The sequence below is a fragment of the Apteryx rowi genome, unplaced genomic scaffold (assembly GCF_003343035.1).
Source record: "Apteryx rowi isolate R43461 unplaced genomic scaffold, aptRow1 scaffold_82, whole genome shotgun sequence".
NCBI classification, from domain to species: Eukaryota; Metazoa; Chordata; class Aves; order Apterygiformes; family Apterygidae; genus Apteryx; species Apteryx rowi.
In genome coordinates this window covers 20783-34064 of record NW_020451116.1, presented here as the reverse complement: position 1 = coordinate 34064, position 13282 = coordinate 20783, and the positions used below count along the sequence as shown (strand labels likewise).

General features: G+C 39.0%; 1 protein-coding gene across 5 annotated transcripts in view; it reads right to left on the bottom strand.

Annotated features, from left to right (window-relative positions):
• Nucleotides 1-13282, bottom strand: part of ACSL4 (acyl-CoA synthetase long chain family member 4) — a 41465-nt gene that overhangs the window by 27532 nt on the left and 651 nt on the right. For all 5 annotated transcript variants that reach the window (XM_026089513.1, XM_026089517.1, XM_026089515.1 and 2 more), the window contains exon 2: nucleotides 1149-1208. The gene's annotated coding sequence lies outside the window, so the exon portion shown is untranslated. The remainder of the gene's footprint in view (nucleotides 1-1148; nucleotides 1209-13282) is intronic.

Below are 13282 nucleotides of genomic sequence, written 5' to 3'. Positions count from 1 at the left end.
CAGCATAATGCCACCAACACAAGAAAACAATGCAAAAGAACACAAAACACAAGATGCTGACACCAGGACAGGGGATTAAGTTAGAAACCAGCACAATTCTCAGAGAAAGAATTAAAAAAAAAAAAAAGGGGGAGAAAAAAGGACCTGTGAGAGAGTTTTAAAGAGTAAGCTTTTGAACTTCAGCATTACCCTGAGTCACATTTATCACACTACATTTACAGACACCAAAATGCTTCTTTAACATGCGCATGTCAGAGGCAGGCATTTTTTTGATGTTCTTAGTCCAACATATCCAAGTAGCTTTCGCAAAACAGCAGAGAACGTATTTACGGGACTGGGTCACAGTATCACGTGCTAGCTCAAACCTCAGCCAGCACAGAGCTAGCCAGCTGTGGCCAGAGAGGTGCGTAACCGTATTATCACGCCATTGAGCCTGTGCTAATACGTCCTGCCCCTCAGCAAGATTTACTAGCACAGGACAGCCGTGCGCTAACACAGCCACAGAGCTGCTTGAAAGGGATTTGTTCAAGCCCTGCCAGGTCAGAATACATTACAAAAGTATGTGTGACTATTTCCAACAGATCGCATAGCTAAAACTCAAGTGGCTTGATGGCATGACTTGATATTTAGGTAACTAGATCACTTTAAACATGAATAAAGTAGGAGTCAAAGTAGCAACTGTATAATAAGGAACTCTTTGTATAGCACTGGACTAAAGAGTAAAGCAGTCACAGACTCAACAATTTTTGAAGGAAGCAAGAGGAGGAAACCAACACTGCTGAACATTCTTTCAATTTGTATTCAGGAATATTTTTGCTCTGAAAAAGGGATAGAAACATCCTTAATATTACAAAGTGTATCACAACAGCATGCTATGGTTTGTAACAAAAACACAGCATTTCATTTGCTAACAAATGCAGCGGTACTCAAAAAGCTAACATTGTTATAAGACGTTTCTAYCAGCTTAAAAATAGAGTCCCCACTACAAGTCTATCAATATTTGGACTGATCATAATGACAGCAGGAATTCACTGTTCACAAAGTTCACTGTTGCTGGATTTTAGTAAGGATTTAAGTAAGAATGACCATTCCCTGGTTATTGACAATCTGACTACTCACTAGCACACAAAACACAAGTCAGTCTTTACCTTGAATGCAACCACAGTTCAAATGTTTCTGCGTGTGTAGGTTGATAACTTCAGGAGAATCTAAAAAGAAAAATATTAAATTGTGAAAATTCTGGCCATTTCTTAGGTTATAAACATATCTAAAGAAACCATTCAACCCAACATTTTTCTGAATTGGTATTGCAAGCTTTGTCAGCTGTTTTTTGGTAATGATCATTTGCACCACTGCAAAATATTACCTGTTATTCAAAAACATGGAACAGTGATCTTGTACTCTAGATGATGCGATACCACTAGAAACTCATGACATTATCATTCTCAGCTGCTATATTTTTACTTAAGTTTTATGTTCTGTGTGCCTTCAGATGTTTGAATCATGTAACGTGCTGCCAAACACTATGCCTGATAAAAAGATTTAAAAGTCACTCTTGGTTCAAAATCAGCATTATGATGTTATACGCTTTTTAAATAGCCTCCACTTTAAAGTTTTGGCAGCCCAGCATTCAAAGTTTACCTTTTGTAAGCTTATTTAAGATAAATCTATATCTTGCTCTCCAAGTTACAGAAATATTTTTCATTTACAGTTTTTTAAAGAAAGGCAAATTTATAAACCAATAGGTATATACTGCTGACAAATATATTACACTGTTTTGTCTGCCTGAGGAACAGTTCTGCAAAAGAACAGCCTTAGATAAGCAACCAACAGAAACCTTATCCACTCTTGGCCTTCCAGAGAACATGCTATTACACGACCCACTGAACATTTGCATCTGATGTCCAGGCACAAAGCAAGATGCAGAAAGTAGAAAAGTAAGCATCAAAACAGGTGGTGTGGTCATAAAATCTTGTAGTTTAGGTATAGAGTAGTACTAGCACACATACAAGCTATGTGAGTATCATATATTCAAGCACGTATTCCAGAAATGGTGATTCAACAACAGTCAAAGCTACATGCACTTTGAGGCAACACCGAGAGAAAGGTTCCCCCAGGCCCTGCTCCTCCTCCCAGCAGTAACCCTGCTGCCTTTGAGGGCTACCACTGCCGCCTGCCTCCTCCTTTCTTTCTCCCCACTGCAACTCAGACTGATTTGGTGCAGATTAACTGAGGACTCATTTCCAAACACCAGTAATTTTTTAAGTGGGTGTGGGTTATACCTGAATAACTGCTGTACTTTTAACATTAGGGAAAAGATTTATTTTTAACATTAGGAAAAAGTGTGAAACTGGTCACCATCTAATCTTTCTCAGTAGGTGATATGATCTGAAAAGAGTCTTGTACTTGTTTCTGACCCTCTGCATATGTGATTTTCATTCATCAAACCATCTCTGAGTATTCGAGTAACTTGAACTATTATCAGCTCATCATGTTTCTGTCTTCAGTTGTGTAAGACTAAAATTCCCAGACTGTTCAGCATGCTCTATTTTTCAGCACAGTTTTATGAAACTGTAACATACACTGCAGAGACTATGTTATTTAAAAGTGTGGAATAAAAATATGCCTAAAGAGCAAGCTTCAGTGAAATACTGAAATATCTAGACAGCTTCTCTTATATGAACTTGAACAGTAAGGATAATGTGCAATCCATGAACAAATCAGACCGAGTCCTGACAATCCCACAGTGTCAAAAGATAGATAGCATACGATATAAGCAGGATGTTCTTGGTTTTCTAAGGCATAATCTTGCTAATGTCCCTATTCCAACTCCCATTTTCTCAACTTCGTTTTTAATTAAGAACAGGAAGCTTAGTTTCACCTTCCAGTTGTTCCTCTTCCCTGTGGAGATGGATTTAATAACGAAAGCACTTTTGGGCTGGGTTTTATTTAACCCAGCTGAGCTCGTAAAAATGCAAAACTATTTGCATGCTTATAAAATAAACAGAGAACCCACGTTCATAATGAAAATTAAGCACAAGTACTTCCAGATAACAAAAGCATGAAAACAAGGCTGTCTTAAATTCCATAATAAATTATACTATATCAGTTGTATACACAGCTGCCTTCATGGAAAGTGATGTGCAAAATGACACACTAATGGGTCACTAGGAACAGAGAGGAGGAAAGTACTCCATCCTCACTTCCTACATCTCCATCTGCTGCAAAAAGACTGCAGGTACCACATATCAGCATCTCTTACTACTTTTGCATTTTCCCCTTCCTTTGTTTTATCACTTTACTGCTATTCCACATTACTACTAGTTGCAGAAGCTTTACTGTCTGAACTTTTCTATTTAACAGTCAAAGCTATGGAAAACAGTCTTTAAAATTGCATCTTACCTATATAACGTGATTCTTTTAGTACATAGGCTTTCATTATGATAAAAAAAGTGCCCATATTTAGAACAGAAAAGAGGTTAGAGGATTTTAAGACCAAAAATGATATTTAAAACAAAGAAAGTTTTCAGAAATACACAACTTAAGCAAATTACTTGATGGGATTGACATAAATGTGACCTCAGTATAATGGAGACTCCAACAGAGAAGTGAGAACAATGCAACAACCCTGCCAGTTCTCTAGCAGAGTCTTCGGGTGTAGGTTCATGGCAGCCAACTCAGTCCAAATCTGGACTGCTGCAATCCCACTTTGACTCTTCTCTTGGGCTGCAAATTTTGCAGCAAGCCAAATCAATCACTTTTTATGTACTACTTTTAAGTCACACCAGTTATCTGAAGTAGCTCAGATCAGCTGACATGGAATTACTTGTACCTTTACACTGTAGCTCTGTAAGCACTTTAAACCAGCATAACATGAAGCTGGCGTTGAAAGAAGTAGCTTCCACCCATTTTCTGCTGCCCCAAACTGCCCCCCGCCTTGTGCAAGGATCCAGAGGAAGTGCTGGCTGCAGCTTTTGTGGGCTTTGAGCATTCATGGAAGTAGAGTGTTGGGGGGAAAAAAAACCAAAACATCAGAGGCTGTAGTTATCACCATCACAGTAACCTACTTTTATTAAAAGCAAAAAGATGCCCAGTCCCAAACACTGAAATGTCATATTAGAATTTTATTAAGGATCTAATTTTATATAATCTAAAAGATTTTAACATGTATAATTTGTTGTTTATTGGAGGTCATGAGTTAGCAATCATCCTAATCAAAAGTGGTTGTCTGCTATGGGAAACAGACAGCACAGCAGCTGACTACTGAATTGAGAGTTTAAGATACAAAAAGAAGGTCTTCATTCATAAATGTTTGGTGTCTGGCTATGAACCAACATCCAGTGTGCACTGAAACACACAATTTCTAGCACCTCTACTTACTTAACTAGCATATCTGACGTAGTGATTTGCAATATCTCTAGTTTCCAAGATAAAATACTAGTTGAAAATGGCCTATTGGGTATTCTACTTGCCAAGTACTCCAGGTAAACTTAAAATAATAGGATCTTTTCAAAAATTATCACCTGTATAGCTAACTGGAGAGGAGATGACCAAGTTCCTGACAGACTGAAGTCCTTGGCAATGCTAAGCTTGGGCAACATGAAATGTTTCAGTATCTCTTACTACTTGCACCAATTCACTGATTTTTCAGCAAGATATTTGTATCCTCTTATCAGCAAGTATCACAATAATATCTTCTTGTGATCTTACCACTAGCTTCACTTTACCCTACAAACTCAACTGTACATTGATGGCAGCACTCATTCCAATCTGGAAAGACTCATTCAGCAATATGTGCCTCCTGCAATAAATATGTATAGAACAGTGAATTACAACATTTTGCAAAGTTAGACCAAACAATTTTTAGCACTTGTGCAAGTATATCTGTAGCCTAACTTGACAGATAGCGAATGCTCTTCAAGTTCACTGAGTGTGAGAAACTGACAGTGCACAGCATTAGTAGAGGAACACTCATTTTTTCGCAATCCAATGTTTCTGTAAACGCAAGTTACTTGGCAGACTTTTTGGTTCAAGCTGTACAGATGGCCCCTAGTGGTGTTACAGAAACGCACATCATAAATTTTAGAAAATAGTAACCTACCTAAAACATCAAATCAGACTTACAGTCAGATAAGCAATCACTACAGAAATATGTATTTATGTCTGTAAAAACATTTGTGCTACTGAGGGATAGTAAGAAAAATTAGCTTGCACTAGCGAACTTTTAAAGAAAACTAAACACAGGTGTTAATTCTATTCCTACTGTGATACATAACAAAGATTTTCTGACAGCCACGGAGGAGGTGCCTTAGGATACGCTTATGCTCTTCAGAAACCATTTATTTGTTTTTTTGCAGCGTCTCCTACATTCTTTTCCAAGAGACTGGATTGGAAAATAGAAAAAAAAAAAGCTTATAACTACAGACACTGAACAAAGAAATTCTCTTTGAGATATTACATATTTAAGATTATAACACATTCAGTTCCTCTCTGTGCTAATATTTTTCTACTGTCAAGAGGAGAATCTGTGCAAACAAGGCCCTTAAGAAGGCTGCAGAGTTAGTTTCCAAGGAGGACAGCTACTCAATTACTTTGTGGACTACTCTTTATTTCTGACAATGGAGTTGAGTAGATGCTACAAGGGATGTGACAATTATAAAAGTCTGAAGGGTCTGATGGGAAGAGATACAGCTACAAATACACCTGTTTGGGGATGGGAAGAAATATATTAAAAAACAAGCAGCAGCTGATTACATGCATAAGCATTTGTTTTGAGTTGTGCTGTTTAAGGGTCTAAAAGTTTCAACATGGAAACAAAGGTTTTTTTGGAGTGCTTAACCTCACAGAGGAGTCTTACTCCAAGAGTCAATGCGGGCAACTGACACTGGATCCAGAAGTCTGCAGCACAGCTCCAAATAGCAACCACACAAATCAGATTCAGGTATTTTATTAGTTCGAATGCCTTTCAGCCTAACTTGAAACAGTGCTCCTTGCTCTCTTGTAGAGGGATCTAGTACCTTCTGATGCTAGATAATTTCTGCCTAGAGATGACTATTCTTCAGTTTCTCCCGCAACACTCAATCAGAAGAACCCTAACTCARCCGCCTGAATGGTTGCCTATATGCCTGCAGCTTGCTCACTCTTCTGGGTAAGGCAGAAGAACTTCAGCTACCACCATCACTGCCAGATGAGCATGTGTTGCCAGGGGCTCATGGAAGTGCCTCCTCTGACCTGTCCAGATGTCTGGTAAGGAAGTCTCCCTGAATGTGAACAGAAAGTTAAGCAAGTTTTCTCAGTGTGTTAAGGTTCACGATGAGGAGAGGTGATCAAGAAACATATCTTGCAGAAATTTAGAGGAAGTCCAGATCTCTTCAGAGTGTGATGCATTAGATTGTTGGTATTAATTTGAGAGAAAAAAAGCCACCGTGGGCCACCTAGACAAATGTGGCAAAATTCTTGGGGAGTGAGGTAGAAGATGTCCTGCTGAGAAAGAGTACATTCTCCCCTTCAACTGAGCAACATTTTGCTGGTAATTATCTGGCTACCACTTTGGTCCCACCAAGAGCAAAGCAAACTGAAGTATAGCATCCAAAAATAGTTCTAGGAAACAGGCAGAGGAGCACAAGCACGACCAAAGCAAGACATTCACCATCCTGGGGAACCTGCTCATCATCAGAATGATAGACACCTTTTTGAGAGAACATCTGCTATACACCTTTCTTCTAGTGTCCACTGCTTCCAGTACACCAAAAGCCCTCCACCTCAGAACTGAAAATCCTTGAGGTTTATGGAGGAGGGCTTCTGCAAGACTGTCTGAACCCAGGTTACTCTCTTTCATCCGATCTTGTTCACAACCTTCTCAAAACAAGCCCAGTCAGAACCTGCAGCTTAAGAAGTGTCACAGGGGACATCATTAAGAGACTACTTGCTCCCCAGAATATTCTAATCCTTCTGTTAAGAAAGTGAATAGTTCACCCTGCAGAAAAATATTATTAAAGGACTGATTAAAGAGATCCTGTAGCTTCTTTGACTCCTTTTCACAGAGGCTGCTATGCCCAGCATTATCTATCCCTTGCATTTCAAGTGGTTCAGAAGAATCTTACTGTGTTAGAGTTTCTTCTTGTTTTAAGAATTCAAATACCTGTTCCAGATTCTGGCATACCATTCATTCTCCATTAGGATCCTCAAGAACAGGGAGATATGCCTAAAGCTACTCCAGATAGATCTGTGCAAACTACACAGGGAATGATGTAACCTGCCTTGCACAAGTAGTTCAGTACAACTATCTCAACTCAGCTATCAGAARTGAGAAATATTTCAGTGGTAAAACTCTGTCCTCATGAAGCTCCCTAAGATATTCATTATTATTTGATGGGGAATTTTCTCAAAATGACCTGGAGAACTGCTTCTCACTGGGCATTGATTTCTCCAACTTACCTAGGTAAAATGACCAACCTCCAATCAGTTCATTAAAAAAAAAAAAAAAAAAAAAAAGAAGGAAGGTCTTGAATTCATCTTAAAAAGCAGAAGTAGTGAAGAAGGGTTAGATGGTTACAATTACAATGGTAGTTATCATTACTGAATACAAAGCTATACTGCAGGTGCTGATAGAGTTTTATTCTGCACAACAGGCTTCAAGACGGAGGCAGTTGCATCCACTCAATTCCCGGTAGCCCCAGCTGGAGCAGCCCAGAGATGTGAGGCTGCCTGCTGGTCCACAGTGGCACTACTGCTCACAGAGTCCAGTCCGGCACAGCTGGTGTGCTTGGGGACTGCCACCAAAAAACCACCCTCAGGTAAGAATCTCTGTAAAAAGGACTACTACTTCTACTCAAATAACTCTCCTAAAGTTACACAGCAAACACACAAAAAAACATTTTAAAGACTAGGCATCTAACTGCAGTAACTATAGCTATTAACTGAGTAATATTAACTGAGTAATTCCATACACACAGGAAAACCTCAGTTAGTTAAGATGTGGTTAGGAATGCACATCTTGTATCTTAAAACGTTTAGAACAGTGGTTGAAAAACAATCAATAGCCATCATTTCCTGTTATATGAGTTTACTGTTGTGTCTGCTAGAATACAAGTCAAATTTTTTAGGAAATGTTATTTAAATTTAAAAATGCTGCAAAGTTAGGTATGTTTTAAAGCACCTAGCTAAGATGACCAAGGATCAGAGTACACAGTAAAGTATCATTTTCACTTAAAAAATTGTTTTTTTTTAATGATACTGTACAACCCAAAACCAAAAACACCCTAACCAGGTCTGCAGTACAGATCTAACAAGTAATTCTGCAAAGCAGAATCATTAGCTAGGTRTTAAGAAAAAAATTAACGTGTTGACCATGCTTATGCTAGAACAACGGAGTAGGCTAAATGTGTTATTAACAGATACTTTAAGTAAATTGACCTTCTGAACACAAACCTTTCTGTAAGTCTCTTGGTATAATTCACCTGCAATCTTATTGCAAATGTTAAACAGAACATCACTTCAGAGTACTTAAAGTATCAGTATAAAAGTCTCTTTAATTAGTACAAATTTTAGAGTACATGTAATGTGCTATTTTAAGCCTGTCCTTGTCATGTCAGCTTGTTTCTAATTTAATAGGCTTTCAAGCCTACCGAGATTTTTTTTTTAATTGGTGTATATATTAATATTCTAACTGCCATTACACATTTACACTATAAAGCATGCCCGATATTCAGYGTATGGGAATAAAGGCATCTTCCCCATACACTAAGAAAAGCGATTAACAAAAATCATGAGATGAACTGCAGCATCATCACACAATTTAAAGAAAAACAGATAAGCATTCAGGTATTCTGCTCTGTTTTTAGAAATGTAACAGCTGCTACTGAATGAAAAAATGAATTGATAACATGAATTTAAAAAGGAATATAAATCTACTACCTAAAAGGGAAGCTGCAAGTATGCTTTTAGAGAAAGATGCTCAACTGATGAACAAGTGACATACTCTAGGGAATCAACAGTCACATCAATATACACTGAAGGAAATCCTGGTTCACTAGTTTTCTCCTCAGTGAAAACAGTGCTATTCAGGTATAACAGATTTAAGATTCTCAGATGTAAAATGGTCTACAGATCTCACCTTGAAGCTCAGTGATCTCCCAGCTGCACAATGCCCAAACATTTGGCACTAACTGTACTACAAAAACCATGCAAAATTTAAACACAGCAACATAGATATTTATTCAACATACAGGATTCCTTAAAAAACACTATGCTGAGGTGAAAAGTACTCTTTGATTTCAATGGCAAGTCAAAGTGCATAGCTCCATCTGAAGCAAAGAAAGAGGAAAACAATTCATCAYGCCCTTCACATTACACAGCTGTAAACCCCAGAGCAAAGCAACTATAAAACATGTTAACATTTTTATGCAATAGCATTACCTCCACCCTCACATCTATCATAAGCAACTCACACACCCACAAAGTTTTAAAAAAAATCCATTATGCAAATCAACATTCTGGCTATAGGAAAATGTTTTCCCCAGTAACCCCTGGCCCAGTCACCTCTCCTTCCTTTTGCTGTTCCTCTCTCTCCCAAGATTTCCTGGGCAATTTATTTGCATTTTGAGAAATGGTTTCACACGTCTTCTGAATTTTCTACTGTATTTAAGATTATCTTATACTGTAAAGCAACTCTCAGGCAAATTGTACCAACACATCTCTCTCTCTCTCACACACACACACACACACTCTCTTCATATCTAATTTCTGCAAAGGTCAGGTTCAAACCAGCACTCAGCTTAGGACCGGCTCAAAAGCTACTATATAGTCCCTTGAGCTGTGGCAGTGCATGTCAAAGTAGCATGGTAGCCTGAATAGTTGAAAGGCTTCCTACTAGGGCAGCAACAACAGCACAAGGAATTTCCACCCCCACCACTCGTTCCTAACCTCTCTATCAAGCACTTGGTCAGGTAAACAGTGTCATGCACCTCTGGCACAAGATTAGAGCTGCAACTTGATTACAAACACACTTCATGTGAAGTGTTAAGCAGAAACGGATAGCCTTAAAAAAACTGGAGTGGGGAAAGAATATCTGCCATAGTTTAAGTTGTGTCCAATTATTGTTGTTGATCCTGGCCAAGTTGCTCAATGTGGTTCACACTAAGTATCTATGACAGAAAAGAAAACTGAAACCACATCTCCCAAGCCATTCTGACAACTAGCCAGACTTCCTCTCTGCATGTGTGAGGACGGCCTTATTCTATAGTGTCTTTTAGTTCAGCTTCATAGAAAACAAATGTGAAAAATTCTCACAGCTCCAGCATAAAGACAATATGTAAAACACAAACAGCGATCTGTGAGAAAGAGCCTTGCAACTTTGAGGCTTCACGTGAACAATATATCATTATGGAAGCAGAAGGGAGAAACCAGTCACACCACTTTAAGTGTATGTTTTACTTTCAGCTTAACACAAGTTACTCCATGAATGAGTGGCCACAGAAGAAATAATTAGTGCTGTGTTCAGCTTTCATTTTTATGCATCTCTACACGGAGTACAAGATTTTTGAGGAAACATGCTGTTATTAGAGTTTCAGCAAATTATGGGACAATCCTAATCCCCCCCACTCAAAAAAACAAAAAAAAAAACCAAGGAAACAACGGAAAAGCAGTAGCAAAGTAGTAAGAATCCCTATCCACTGTAAAGCATGGTTCTATTAGCAAAGAGAAATACTAAGTTTCCCCTTGAGGCCCTTCCAGACTGCTAGCCTACTCCACGAAGCACCTTCCTGACAGAGGGCAATTCCAGCTACAGGAAGAGGAGGAGGTAACTCTGAAACAAGGACAAACAGCCACTCTCTAGCTGCTGCACAACACAGGAAAAATAAGTAGCGTGGCCAGCTTTGAGATGCACCTTYGACAAAAAGGCTGTTACTTGCAAGACACTGCCCCATCTAAATAACACRCTAGTATATGAACAAATGCTGCAAAAATGCAAGTTTTGTGTCCCAGGATTATTGCTTCTCTCCTTCAATGAAACTTCCTTTTCCTTTGAGAAAATAAACGTCCTGAAGAACAGTGACCATGTGGTTAGTTGCGTATACAATGAATATTTCCCTTAATAATTAACTCAATCTCTTTTTCATTTCAGGAATTTCTTATTAAAAACATTTTTCTTATAGACAAGCACTCAACCACTTGTCATCTTAACTACCTAACCCCATTTATTAATGAATAACTTTAAAATGAATAGATTTTACATGTTTAGATCTTTGGCTCAAACTCAGCCTACTGTATAACATTTGATTTGGGTCTTAATTTTATTTAAAACAGCATAATAGGGTCCATTTATTTTACTAGATACATATCTTAATACTGCTTGGAATATATTTGTATCTACTGCCTTGTTTAGCGATTTGTTCAAGCGTTGTTCTTCTAGTTTTATAAAAGGGCTGAAGCATAAACCTGTTGTTAGAAGGAGGTCAGCCACAGAACACTGGTAATTTATGATGCTGGAAATTTATAGCTACTGGTAATTGTTAGATTATTCAGTCCTCAGACAATGGGTGATACTGTCACTTGCTAGCACAGTATATATTACAGATAGTGTTAAAGATAATACATGAGTAATGTCTGCATGAGATGCAAACACCTGAATAATTAACACATCATGAAAACTTTACCACAGGGTTTTTAATTTTTTTTGTCTACCTCTTAAGTTTATAGAAGCTTATAGTTTAAGACAACAATGAAGGGAAATTGGCAAGTAAAAAGAAATGAGGGGGAAGTTTAAAAAAAATTTATTAATATAACCTTTATGTGGAGATAATTAAGACTTCTGTAGAACTGTATTCAGCCCAAACTTTGCGGCTTTAAGTAAATGCATAAAGAGAAGAAAAAAATTAAACCAAACAATTTGTCTGAAACTGGTGGAACATTGTTCATTGTACCTCTTTTTGGTAGAAGAGATTGGCTTTGGGGATTTGCTTGTTTAAATTATAAGATTTTCACATATTAGGAAAAAATAATCTGTGTTTCTAATCATTGGGATTTCTGATCCCTGACCAACTGCAAAGACTGAAAAAAGCAAAGTCAATTAAAATAATAATAATAAAAAACCCCTTATGTTTCTAATTACTATTTGTAGCTTTATTTTCTGATTTTTGCATTTGGAATGGGCAAGGCTGTAAATGCACATATGCCTACAATATTAAATGACAAAGAACGTTGCATTAATATTTTTATGTTACAACAGCCCAAGATGCAAAGAACAACAAAGGAAGGACAGGTGTTATCTTTAACCTGATAATCACCTTTTGCAAGCATCATGGACTACAGAAATTTAGTTTATCTGCAATGATTCTCAATTTATATCAAATTTCTCTGTACTCTCAACCTGTACTTATTGAGCATCTTCACTGAAAAAAAGATCAAATACAAAACAATTATATTAGACAAAAGGGTTATAACACAAAATAGTTCAAAAGTTGCTATAATTATTCCATTAAAGCAACAAGATGAATAAGAGATCATTTGGAGCTTTATTCAGTTCCCTGATGTTGGCTCATTTGGTGCCGGCASTCTTCTGGGAGTGGGGGAAGGCATGAAGTACACATACACTTTCTTTTTAAATCAGCTTAAAAATCCGCAAAGCATACAAGGATATTTTAGGATATTGCAAAGTGAAACTTATCTCAGAGGAACAAAACAACAAAAATAACCAACCACTTTCCTGCCCTGCTTTAGCAGATGCTCCTATGACGTGAAACAGAAAAAATATGCATTGTGCGTAGCGTTGAGCAATGAATCACGTTTTCCTGGGCTTCTGCGTGCGCTGCATCGGCATCAGACCATATCCTGAGCCCAGCCTCCTTCTCTGCATCTAGGAGGCAAGGGGGCTACGAGGGGGGAGATAACACTGGTGGCTGTATCGGGCAGGGCTCGCAAAACCCTTTCGGTTCCCAGGAGGGCAGAGAGGAGCAGAAAAGGGGGATGCTGCTGATGCAAGGCAAGGAAGGGAGCGAGCAGCCTCTTCCGTGATCAGTCAGGCGGGCAAGAAAGAGGCAAGCGGCAGAGGATGCTGCCGCTGGCCGAGGCCGCCGCCGCCGCCGCTCAGCGCGCGGAGGGGCACGACGAGCCGCGAGGAGAGGGGCCGGCGGCGCCGCCCCGCTGAGCCCCCGGCTGCCGCCTCCTCGCCGCCGAGGGGAGGCCGCGGAAGGCGCTCCGGCACCCAGCCAGCAAGGACGCGCCGGGAGCGCGCGGTCGCTGGCAGACGTACGCTCGGCACCCGCCGGGCACCCGCCGCCCC